This window comes from Xyrauchen texanus, unplaced genomic scaffold, assembly GCF_025860055.1.
Source record: "Xyrauchen texanus isolate HMW12.3.18 unplaced genomic scaffold, RBS_HiC_50CHRs HiC_scaffold_866, whole genome shotgun sequence".
In the NCBI taxonomy this organism is placed as follows: Eukaryota; Metazoa; Chordata; class Actinopteri; order Cypriniformes; family Catostomidae; genus Xyrauchen; species Xyrauchen texanus.
The window spans coordinates 5,816-19,026 of record NW_026266870.1 but is presented as its reverse complement, the minus strand read 5'-3'; the positions used below and the strand labels follow the sequence as shown (position 1 = coordinate 19,026).

The 13,211-nt window shown below is 37.3% G+C and overlaps 1 non-coding gene across 1 annotated transcript; it reads right to left on the bottom strand.

The window, feature by feature from the left end:
- Nucleotides 1-4,807: 4,807 nt before the first annotated feature.
- Nucleotides 4,808-4,880, bottom strand: trnav-aac (transfer RNA valine (anticodon AAC)). The gene has a single exon. It is a non-coding gene; the product is annotated as a tRNA-Val (tRNA).
- Nucleotides 4,881-13,211: the final 8,331 nt, after the last annotated feature.

Genomic DNA, 13,211 nt, shown 5'->3' with positions numbered 1-13,211 from the left:
CTTTGGGGTCACATAGGGAGGTATTTTTAAAAAGGATCCTGTCATTTTACCCTCCTCTGCATGCCTCAGCTTTTCTGGCCTGCCTCATATTTCTCAGTGAATTTTAAACTTTCTGGATATAGCTCTTACTTTATTCTTTTTATTTTTCCTGTTCTTAGTTTTTACTCTTATCTTTTTATTTCTTTATTTTTTAACCGTTTAATCTAAATGTCTTTCTAAATCATTTTCCTTATCTTCTTCTAATATATGAATTATTATACTCCATACATGAATACATTTCCTATATGTTTGTCCATTTACCTTTAGGATCAGTCTTCATCTAGTCCTTAGTTTTTATTTCTTCACTGGTTATTTCTTCATTTTTACTTGGCATATAAAAATGAAAAATTATTTTAGCAGCATTAATTTAGATAAATCAATACATTTAGAGAATAAATGAATCTCTTATTTTTTATGTATTTCCTTCTACACTAATCTTCAACAGCAATATTTTGAAACAATTTTCCTAATTTCTTTCACCTTTACTTTTTAATACACAAAGTTCATTCACGTCACTTTATTATTTATTTATTTATTTTGCTTTCTCATTTCTTTGAGATTTTACACAGTGGACTTCTAGATTTTACTCTTTCCACTGGAGTTTTACCTTATGTAATATAACAACACTTATCTTATATACAACCTTTGTTTAAATTCCAATTTCTTAGTTGACTTCAGTTTAATGCAATACACTGGACCCAAAGCTTTAATTCTTATACTTATTATTTATTATTTTATTTTTCTCCTAGCTATTTTTTGATTTTTCAAACTGATTTTAATTACTTTACAGTTGTTTAATTTTTTATTTCAATTTCTTTATTGTTATTTGTCTCTGTGCTTTAAAGGTTAAACTTTAAGCACAGATATTTATTTTGACTTCACAACTTCTCCATATGAAGTTTACTTCTCTTCTGTGATTTGAGTAATTCAGAGGCCTGTCATATTTTTCAGCTGCTAGTCTAAAAAAAACTTCACAAGCTAAGAGTTAACTTTCTGTCTATGCAGCAAAGCTGAGTCTCTCTAACTTGGTCACACACCCTAAAATATCTCTTGAATGTATAGATTCTCTGCATGAAGTCAAATAGATTTCTATGCTACAGTTTAGTTTAGGAGTTATGTTCTAGCCCATTCCAATCAACAGCTGCTAGACTAAGAACAGCCAAGACTAAATGTTTTCCAGCCAGTTGTGAGTTAACATTTTGATATCTTTTTTCCTAATTTCGTTTCACATCTATATTATCTCACTGTTTTTATTCATTTTCTTGTTGTTTGTTTATACTCTATTAAATGTATCTTTCTATCTATATATCATTGGTTTTATCTCCATTTTACAACCAGAATATCTATTAGGTGCCTTTTCTGCCTGCAATTATCAGCTCTTTTCTGCCTCCATATAGTGATGGAAGGTTGAAAATAGCCCTAATATATTTTCTCTGCTGTACATTGCATATATACACCTTACCATTTATGCAGCACAGGCTGATATTTTGGAACATTTTTAGTTTTCTATATTTTAACAAAGTTAATTATTCCAAAGTTTATCAAGACAGGCTTTCATTCCAACATCCATTCAACATATAAATGACAAACTTTCTTTATTGGACAACTTTACTCCATTCATCTTGTCTCTTATGTATTTATTGGGCTCATATTTCATCCACACAGTGTTCCTTTTATGATCAACGACTAATCACACATTCCAATTCCTGTACCGGACTTATATTTTTATTCAGTCATACTTTTTCATACACATTCACTCTGAACACTCTTTGAACCACAATTATTCAGTACACGCACATAAATGCTACACTTATTACAAACACAAGGCCTTTATAAACATTGAGCTTTCAAAAAAAAAAAACACTAAATTAGCAATTATCAGTCCTATTTTCTTTGCTTATTTATATTTATTAATTATTTCCTACAGAGCGGTATCCATAAAGTAAATAAATAAATACTTCTTTGCCTATGCAGTCCTCTAATTATTATCCTGTAGCTTTTCTACTATAAATTTCCTACAGAGCATCCATAAAAGACCTCTAATTATTATCCTGTAGCTTTTCTACTATAAATTTCCTACAGAGCATCCGTAAAAGACCTCTAATTATTATCCTGTAGCTTTTCTACTATAAATTTCCTACAGAGCATCCGCAAAAGACCTCTAATTATTATCCTGTAGCTTTCTACTATAAATTTCCTACGGAGCATCCGCAAAAGACCTCAATTATTATCCTTCATATCCTTCGTATCCTTTATTATAATTTGTTATTACTTCTTAAACTTTATCCACCGTTATTTACTGCTATTGCACCTACACCCTTACCAGTAAATAAATACAGATGATTGCATGCAATTATTTCTTCTGGAATCAAAACCCTTTATTCTTTTTATCCTTTTTGGTTTAGAAGAGCTTTCTGAACGTTCTTACCACCACAGGCAAACTGGCAAGTAACACAAACATGTATAAGCAAAATATGCTTACCTCTTAATGGTGGCCACCGTGTTTGTGTTAGCTTTCCCAGCCAGCCCGCGATGTAACGACTCTGCTCTCTTCTGTCCCTGTTTGGGCGCCAATTGTAGTAGTTTTTCATGCCAGTTTTGTGAACAATCACTCAGCATCTTTGGGGTTTTGATTTCAGAAGAATAGACTTTATTATCACACAATAAAGCCGAGTTGCCTACGGTGAAACCACAGTACCAACAAAAACAACAACTGAACCATCTCTGATTTGGTTTTACTTAAATACACCTCCTCAAACAAGGTGGAGCTTACATGCATTATCTATCATGCTCTTCATTGACTCTGGTCTTGACCATATTAAGAAGTAACAGAAAGTCCTTTAGAAGAGATAAATTCTCCCCCCTAAGTAATGCTATTTATGTTTCTGCACACAGTCAAATTGTCAAACATATGTGAGCACACATTCATCACGTCACAGGCCTTTACATAGAGTAAACTGCATGTTTGCCCCTCAGACATAACTGTGGTATAAATCAATAATTTTTTCATTGATTACTCCTGATTAACTTTATAAAAAATATACTACACCTCACACGCGAAAGGTCCCCAACTTAATCACCAACAATTCCTGCAACTCATTTATGGAATATATGTTTAGACTAGACACTCCTTCCAAAAATCACAGTACTGCAGTAAAAATATCAAGTGTTTCCACCTAACTTCAAACTGGGGACCTTTCGATTGTTAGGCGAACGTGATAATCACAACACTTTGGAAACCTGCCTATGAAAGTAATTACCAACAATTCCTGCAACTCATTAACTGAATATATGTTTAGACAAGACACTCCATCCAAAAATCACAGTACTGCAGGAAATCCATCAAGTGTTTCCACCCAACTTCGAACTGGGGACATTTCACGTGTTAGGTGAATGTGATAACCACTACACTATGGAAACCTGCCCATAAAATTAATTACCAACAATTCCTGCAACTCATTAATTGAATATATGTTTAGACAAGACACTCCATCCAAAAATCACAGTACTGCAGGAAAACTATCAAGTGTCTCCACCCAACTTCGAACTGGGGACATTTCTCGTGTTCGGCGAACGTGATAACCACTACATTATGGAAACTAGCCTATGATGGAATTTACCAACAATTCCTGTTACTCATTTATTGAATATATGTTTCGACAAGACACTCCATCCAAAATTACAGTACTGCAGGAAAACCATCAAGTGTGTCCACCCAACTTTGAACTGGGGACCTTTCGCGTGTTCGGCGAACGTGATAACCACTATATTATGGAAACTAGCCTATGATGGAATATACCAACAATTCCTGCTACTCATTTATTGAATATATGTTTCGACGAGACATTCCATCCAAAAATCACAATACTGTAGAAAAACCATCAAGTGTTTCCACCCAACTTCGAACTGGGGACATTTCACGTGTTCGGCGAACGTGATAACCACCACATTATGGAAACTAGCCTATGATAGAATTTACCAACAATTCCTGCTACTCATTTATTGAATATATGTTTCGACAAGACACTCCATCCAAAAATCACAGTACTGCAGGAAAACCATCAAGTGTTTAGACTCAACTTGGAAATGGGGACCTTTCGCGTGTTCGGCAAACGTGATAACCACTACACTATGGAAACCTGCCCATAAAATTAATTACCAACAATTCCTGCAACTCATTAATTGAATATATGTTTAGACATGACGCTACATCCAAAAATCACAGTACTGCTGTAAAAGTAACAAGTGTTTCCACCCAGTTTCGAACTGGTGACCTTTCGCGTGTGAGTCTAACGTGATAATCACTACACTACGGAAACTTGCCTATGAAGGAAATTAACAACAATTCCTGCTACTCATTTATGGAATATATGTTTAGGCAAGACACTCCATCCAAAAATTACAGTACTGCAGGAAATCCATGAAGCGTTTCCACCCAACTTCGAACTGGGGACATTTTGCGTGTCAGGGGACCTTGATAACCACTACACTATGGAAACCTGCCTATAAAATTAATTACCAACAATTCCTGCAACTCATTAATTGAATATATGTTTAGACAAGACGCTACATCCAAAAATCACAGTACTGCTGTAAAAGTAACAAGTGTTTCCACCCAGTTTCATGTGAATCTAACGTGATAATCACTACACTATGGAAACTTGCCTATGAAGGAAATTAACAACAATTCCTGCAACTCATTTATGGAATATATGTTTCGACAAGACACTCCATCCAAAAATAACTGTACTGCAGTAAAAATAACAAGTGTTTCCACCCAGTTTCGAACTGGGGACCTTTCGCGTGTTAGGCGAACATGATAACCACTACACTATGGAAACCTGCCTATAAAATTAATTACCAACAATTCCTGCGACTCATTAATTGAATATATGTTTAGACAAGACACTCCATCCAAAAATCACAGTACTTCAGGAAATCCATCAAGTGTTTCCACCCAACTTCGAACTGGGAACATTTCTCGTGTTCGGCGAACGTGATAACCACTACATTATGGAAACTAGCCTATAATGGAATTTACCAACAATTCCTGCTACTCATTTATTGAATATATGTTTCGACAAGACGCTCCATCCAAAAATCACAATACTGCAGGAAAACCATCAAGTGTTTCCACCCAACTTCGAACAGGGGACATTTCACGTGTTCGGCGAATGTGATAACCACTACATTATGGAAACTAGCCTATGATGGAATTTACCAACAATTCCTGCTACTCATTTATTGAATATATGTTTCGACAAGACACTCCATCCAAAAATCACAGTACTGCAGGAAAACCATCAAGTGTTTAGACTCAACTTCGAAATGGGGACCTTTCGCGTGTTCGGCAAACGTGATAACCACTACACTATGGAAACCTGCCTATAATGGAATTTACCAACAATTCCTGCTACTCATTTATTGAATATATGTTGGAAGAAAATTACCAACAATTCCTGCTACTCATTTATTGAATATATGTTTCGACAAGACACTAGATCCCAAAAATAACTGTACTGCAGTAAAAATATCAAGTGTTTCCACACAGTTTCGAACTGGGGATCTTTCGCGTGTTAGGCAAACGTGATAACCACGACACTATGGAAACCTGCCTATAAAGTTAATTACCAACAATTCCTGCAACTCATTAATTGAATATATATTTAGACAAGACGCTACATCCAAAAATCACAGTACTGCTTTAAAAGAAACAAGTGTTTCCACCCAGTTTCGAACTGGGAAACTTTCGCATGTGAGTCTAACGTGATAATCACTACACTATGGAAACTTGCCTATGAATGAAATTAACAACAATTCCTGCAACTCATTTATGGAATATATGTTTAGACAAGACACTCCATCCAAAAATCACAGTACTTCAGGAAATTCATCAAGTGTTTCCACCCAACTTCGAACTGGGGACATTTCGCGTGTTCGGCGAACGTGATAACCACTAAATTATGTAAACTAGCCTATAATGGAATTTACCAACAATTCCTGCTACTCATTTATTGAATATATGTTGGAAGAAAATTACCAACAATTCCTGCTACTCATTTATTGAATATATGTTTCGACAAGACACTAGATTCCGAAAATAACTGTACTGCAGTAAAAACATCAAGTGTTTCCACCCAGTTTCATGTGAATCTAACGTGATAATCACTACACTATGGAAACTTGCCTATGAAGGAAATTAACAACAATTCCTGCAACTCATTTATTGAATATATGTTTCGACAAGACACTCCATCCAAAATTACAGTACTGCAGGAAAACCATCAAGTGTGTCCACCCAACTTTGAACTGGGGACCTTTCGCGTGTTCGGCAAACGTGATAACCACTATATTATGGAAACTAGCCTATGAAGGAAATTACCAACAATTCTTGCTACCCATTTATTGAATATATGTTTCGACAAGACACTACATCCAAAAATCACAGTACTGCAGTAAATATATCAAGTGTTTCCACCTAACTTCAAACTGGGTACCTTTCGAGTGTGAGGCTAATGTGATAATCACTACACTATGGAAACTTGCCTCTGAAGGAAATTAACAAAGATTCCTGCAACTCATTTATGGAATAAATGTTTAGACAAGACACTCCATCCAAAAATCACAGTAATGCAGGAAAACCATCAAGTGTTTACACCCATATTCGAACTGGGGACCTTTCGCGTGTTCGGCGAACGTGATAACCACTACATTATGGAAACTAGCCTATGAAGGAAATTACCAACAATTCCTGCTACTCATTTATTGAATATATGTTTCGACAAGACACTACATCCAAAAATAACAGTAATGCAGGAAAACCATCAAGTGTTTACACCCATATTCGAACTGGGGACCTTTCGCGTGTTCGGCGAACGTGATAACCACTACATTATGGAAACTAGCCTATGAAGGAAATTACCAACAATTCCTGCTACTCATTTATTGAATATATGTTTCGACAAGACACTACATCCAAAAATAACAGTACTGCAGTAAAAATAACAAGTGTTTCCACCCAGTTTCGAACTGGGGACCTTTCGAGTGTGAGGCTAATGTGATAATCACTACACTATAGAAACTTGCCTCTGAAGGAAATTAACAAAAATTCCTGCAACTCATTTATGGAATATATGTTTAGACTAGACACTCCATCCAAAAATCACAGTACTGCAGTAAAAATATCAAGTGTTTCCACCTAACTTCAAACTGGGTACCTTTCGCGTGTGAGGCGAACGTGATAACCACTACATTATGGAAACTAGCCTATGAAGGAAATTACCAACAATTCCTGCTACTCATTTATTGAATATATGTTTCGACAAGACACTACATCCAAAAATAACAGTACTGCAGTAAAAATAACAAGTGTTTCCACCCAGTTTCGAACTGGGGACCTTTCGCGTGTTAGGCAAACGTGATAATCACAACACTATGGAAACCTGCCTATGAAAGTAATTACCAACAATTCCTGCAACTCATTAATTGAATATATGTTTAGACAAGACACTCCATCCAAAAATCACAGTACTGCAGTAAAAATATCAAGTGTTTCCACCCAGTATCGATCTGGGGACCTCGCGCGGAGTGGCGCTGTCCCGCATTTTCGTATTGTAAGGGAGACAGACAGGCGCAGATAATGGTAATCACAACGTCTCAATCACATCTCAACCGCTAGAATCAAGGTAAATAATGTTTGATTTAGTATTTTATTCTATAGTTTTCGTTGTTTTTAACACTCTCAATGTCTATATATTATGACAATTTAAACGGAAGGTTAGGTATTCAAGATTTGATTGAAGTTATTTTTGTTGACGTGAATACACTTAAACTAACGTACGTGAACAGTGAAAAATTACAAACTTCGTTTACACAACATAGTCTGTCATACTAGTATTTAGATTAAGCTATATTTGGGCCTAAATACAATGAAACCTTAATGATAAAGTGAAGTACGCTAACGTTGTTAGGGGTATAACAGTTTTGACCCGGACCAGATATGGAGAAAGAAAACCAGGAGTCGAGAAGTTCAATTAAAAGAGTCAAAAATTTACTGAAGTATAGTCTGCAGTGAAATTGGTAGAGCCAGCGGCAAAGTCTCACAAGGAGATCGAAAGCCAACTCGTACCTTACACAAAATCTTACATCAATTATACCATTTGCAAGGACGTACATTCCATTATCTTACTCCTGATTGGCTAAAAGAACATACAGTCACAACATATAGACAGCTATGCGGCCTATCAACATTAATCAGCGCACTTGTCGTCCGAGCCCGAGATTTACATCTGAAGTGACCTCGCAGATGGTCGCGGGGCGTCTTCAGTCGGCCTGGTGTGCATCCCTGGGTTCAAAAACTGGGTAGAAGGTCAAAAGCACACACAAAACACTGACGAACGACAGTTCTTCTCTGGGCACAAGAGAGCCAGAGCACACATTATCAGGCCATTTGAACCAAAACAGAGAGATAAAATATTCACTCCTCGGGCAGAGGAGAGGGTTGAAATAACATACATTTCTTCCCTAAAGAAATAATAAGAGAAAATCACACTTCTACTATTCAGGTGTTATTACATAGGACTTTAAACCATATAATTAGTCATGGAAAGGTAACAATCAAACACAGAATACATCTGGAACACATGTTTAACGCATTCCCCTGACCCCCTCCCTGAGAGGCTGGAGAGCGTCACAAATAAGCTTATCCCCCAAAAGACCTTCAGCCGACGTGCAGGACAGAGAGACTCTGGAATGTTCCTAAAAGAGACTAATTAACATTCAACACACATATGATTCAAAGTATATTTCAATTATGCATAAGAAAATAGAATTGATTATGTGATCATGCATATAGTTAATTCATCACTTTATTAAAGAAGTTAAGCAACAGAATACAGATAGATATTGATATAAAAGGATATATATCCCTTGTCAAAATCCCTTGTCTCTTCAGTATATATATATATATATATATATATATATATATATATATATATATATATATATATATATATCTGAAGAGACAAGGATTTTGACCCTCACCCTTCAACGTTATATATTTACCAGTGAGTTATTAGCTTACCTTTGTCATTTCCATAATTGTGAATGGAAGCTAAGTTACTGTTAAACATCGCTAAGGACATTAGCTCATATTGATAACGTTACTGTTTTGTTTGTCTGCAATAACCGTAATTATATCACTATTCTGTTACAAGTATCACTTTTCAACTTTGAATGTTTACTAATTAATTTAGCTATACTGCACCTTTCAATATAGGTAATACAAATATATTACAACATTCTAGCTAAAACATAATTCTAAGACAATAAGATCTACATGTGAACTAACATTACATCTCATCAGTATTAATAATAGTATTACTATGTAGTATGTGTTATTAATAATGACATATTACATGTTTCTTTCATTAAAATTTGTTTTATCTATCAACACTTTAACTAAATTAGTCTTTATTAAAAAAATTGTTTTAATGTGCTTTAAATCTACAGGATGAAGAAGATGGAGTTCTTTCCCGGAAGGAGGACAGTTCAGTTTAGAAGAGGCCCATCGGGGCATTTAAGACAGGACCCTCCTCTGAGGCAATGATGATAAAAAACAACCCCTCCCTGCAAGACAAATCTGCACCTCAACAGGAGGAGGTTCTCTGCAGCTGAACCACATAAAAAGAGAAGGAGCTGCTGTTCCTATCTGGATCCCCGTCAGAGGAACCTCTCAGCAGGAGGGCTTCCACTTTCACCAGGCTCGGTGGGTGTTCTGCTGTTCCAGGCCCAGAGGATGACTGGAGTGGTTCACTGGAACTTTCAGAGGCTGGTGGACCTGAAGCTGCCTGACGTGGTCCTACCGGGGTGTGTTTGACCATGTTTTAATTGCAGAGCTCAACATGGCATCCACGAAGGTGACTGGGCAGGCCAAATATCCAGCACTTCACGTGTCAGCCAGAGACACGGGCGAGAGGTTTGGACTCCTTCTGAAGGGAACGTCTCTCAGGTAAGACGCACTGAATTTACTAATTTACGTTTGAATTCACATGCACTTTCAGATTTGTGCCATTGATATTTAACCTTATTGGGCCTACTTTTTAGGAGATGGACGTAGCACATGTCCTGGTGTCTCTCAGTGATGAGACCTGTGCCTTCCCACCATCAGAGGAGCTGGTGGAGCCCTCACAGTGGTTTGCCACTCCAAAAACAGAATACACATCATCTGAGAGACAAACAGGTAAATCATGTTGGCACATGTATTGTTGTCGGCTGGACCCATTCATATTCCATAACAATTTATTTTACCCTCTCACGCACAAGCATACATGGACGAACGCACACACACACACACACACACACACACGGAGGTACTATTCATATAGACACATACTAACATACTCGCATACCTACGTGACTTAGTATTAACATTGTTTTATATCTCTTCTACAGATCTGCTGAGCACTTCCCCACTGCCCCTGACAGCCTCTCCCCGTGCTGCACGCACAGGACCCATTAAGACTGGTGGACGTATCTTCGTACTGGACCGGTGGACGCAACCCATGAGAGATGCCATTGATGGACTTCTAGCAAAGCACCATGGGAAGAAAGACATGCTGAAGCAGGTGGATGCTGACTATGCTGCCCTTGTGCACAGATTTTGCAAAGACCCCAATAGTCTCCTTCATCCAACCACAAGGCAGCATATCTCTTGGTATGTGAAACTCCTTGCCAAGCTAATGAACACCAGCTCCTCCTTGAACACCAGCCCAGAGAAGCTGTTGGAGACGTTGTTGGCACGTCTGACAGAAGGCAGTGAGACAGTCAGTGTATCAGTCACAGCCTTGAAACCTGCTCCTGTAAATCCACCAGTGGTGAGTACTTCCCTGGATGCTTCTCTGACCCAGGCTACACTTGTGATGATGGTGAAGGAGATTGTGGAGAGTCAGCTAACAGCTCAGCAGTTGCAAGAACAACAACAACAGCCAAAGAAAACCAGGACTTGTCTCAGTTGTGGGCAGCCAAAATCTCGTTACATTGGCGACGGCTCCTCTGTCCATTTTTTTTTATCAGTCAGCAGAGGTGAAGTACTTTTACTGCTCCAAAAAAGTCTTCATGACCTACGCAGCTGAAGGACTCACCAATCCCAGAATGTACTTTGAGGATTTTGCATCAACTGCCTTCTTCCAGCGGGAGCTCGACGCTTCAAAACAGAGAGGGGCAGAACAAAAGAGGGTGACAGAAGAGAGGAAAAAGAGGAAATCTGTAGAGCTTCATCCTCCTGGTCGCCTGTGCAGGTCCTGTCATCTGCCTCTCAAACAAGGCCCCAACAACCCTCACATCCATGCCTATTTCCCTGGAGTCCCAGGAAAGTACATTTACTGTCCAACCAAGGTTTTGTACATGTACCAGTCCCAGGGCATGATGGGAGAGATGACTTGGACTGAATTCCAGAAGTCTGCATTTTATGAGACTGAAAAGCAGAGATGAATGGTGGAGAAATGGGCATAGAACTGAGACTCACTGACTCAGTCACTCACTCACGAAGACAAAACTGATGTTTTCAATTACTCGCACACTCATACTGTCAGTTGGCAGTCAAATGTTCTGTTGTCTATTTATATTATATATTCAAGGTTTTATTTGGAATAAGTTTTACTTAAATATATATCTATATATGTGTGTGTGTGTGTGTGTGTGTGTATAATAGATTAATTAATCTCTACCTGGGTTTTCTATATGTAAATAAGTTTATAGGATGTTGTCTATACCTCTGTACATATTACACATTTTGACTTTGCACTAGTTAGATTTGAAGCAGTGGGGACTCCTTCCCTCCCTATCTCCCTCCCACACTTTTAATCAGCCCCTTCATGTTTATACTGCCTTTTATCACCCTCTTTATGTCAGGGCTGAGTTTGCTATCAGGTTGCCCTCGCACTGCTGCCACCTTGACCTAGACGACAGAGGTCCCAGCTTCTATACACCGATGCTACTCCATGCTCTATGCTCCATGCTAATGCACTTCCATTTGCTGTTAGGTCTTGCTCCTCACTGCCGATATTTAAATCTAAATTGAAGACACATTTTTTCTCTTTAGCCTATAATGTTGGTTGAGAATTTTAATAGTTTTCTGTGTAGGTTTTATAATGTTTTATTAATTTGTTCTTTTTAACATTTTATAAGTTCTATTAAATTCTGTTATTAATGTTTGTAAAAAATTGTACAGCACTTTGGTTACAACATTCGTTGTTTTTAAGTGTGCTTTATTAATAAACTTGACTTGACTTGACTCTACTGCAGGATGTCAATGAGCCACCTAGACGGCCACTTCTACCCTATGCAACAATGACTTTTCTGAATGTTACTCCATGTAACATAACTGGTTAATATTGACTTTGTTAATTGTATTTTTGATACCATTTTTTCCTGTTATACGTCTTTTCATTACAGGACCATTTAACGTCTGCTTTAATGTTGTCTTTTAAAATACAGAATTAGAATAAAACTTAAGTAAACAGATAAATCAGTAAACACAAAGGTTGGACAATTTATTGCCAAATGTATTAAGAATTATTATTTCTCAAATGCTTAGTTATATATGTTGCAAAGCTCATCTACAGCTATACATGTGGAAATACAAACCTAATGTAAAATATGAAGTATCCAGTTTTGTGGAAGGTTAAAATACAATTGAATAATGGCTTGACGTGTATAATGAGGAAAATAATAAATATTGAAAAAAAAAACATTCAGCCGGGAATCGAACCGTGAATCTCAAATCTTGGCTGAAAAGGTTACTTGAGGTCACAAAAGCCCTTTACACCTATATGCGACTGGCCCCGGCGTGATAGGCGAATGTGATAACCACTTCACTATGGAAACCTGCCTGTGAAGGAAATTAACAACAATTCCTACAACTCATTTATGGAATAAATGTTTAGACAAGACACTCCATCCAAAAATCACAGTAATGCAGGAAAACCATCAAGTGTTTCCACCCATTTTCGAACTGGGGACCTTTCGCGTGTTTGGCGAATGTGATAACCACTACATTATGGAAAATAGCTTATGAAGGACATTACCAACAATTCCTACAACTCATTTATGGAATAAATGTTTAGACAAGACACTCCATCCAAAAAGAACAGTACTGCAGTTAAAATATCATT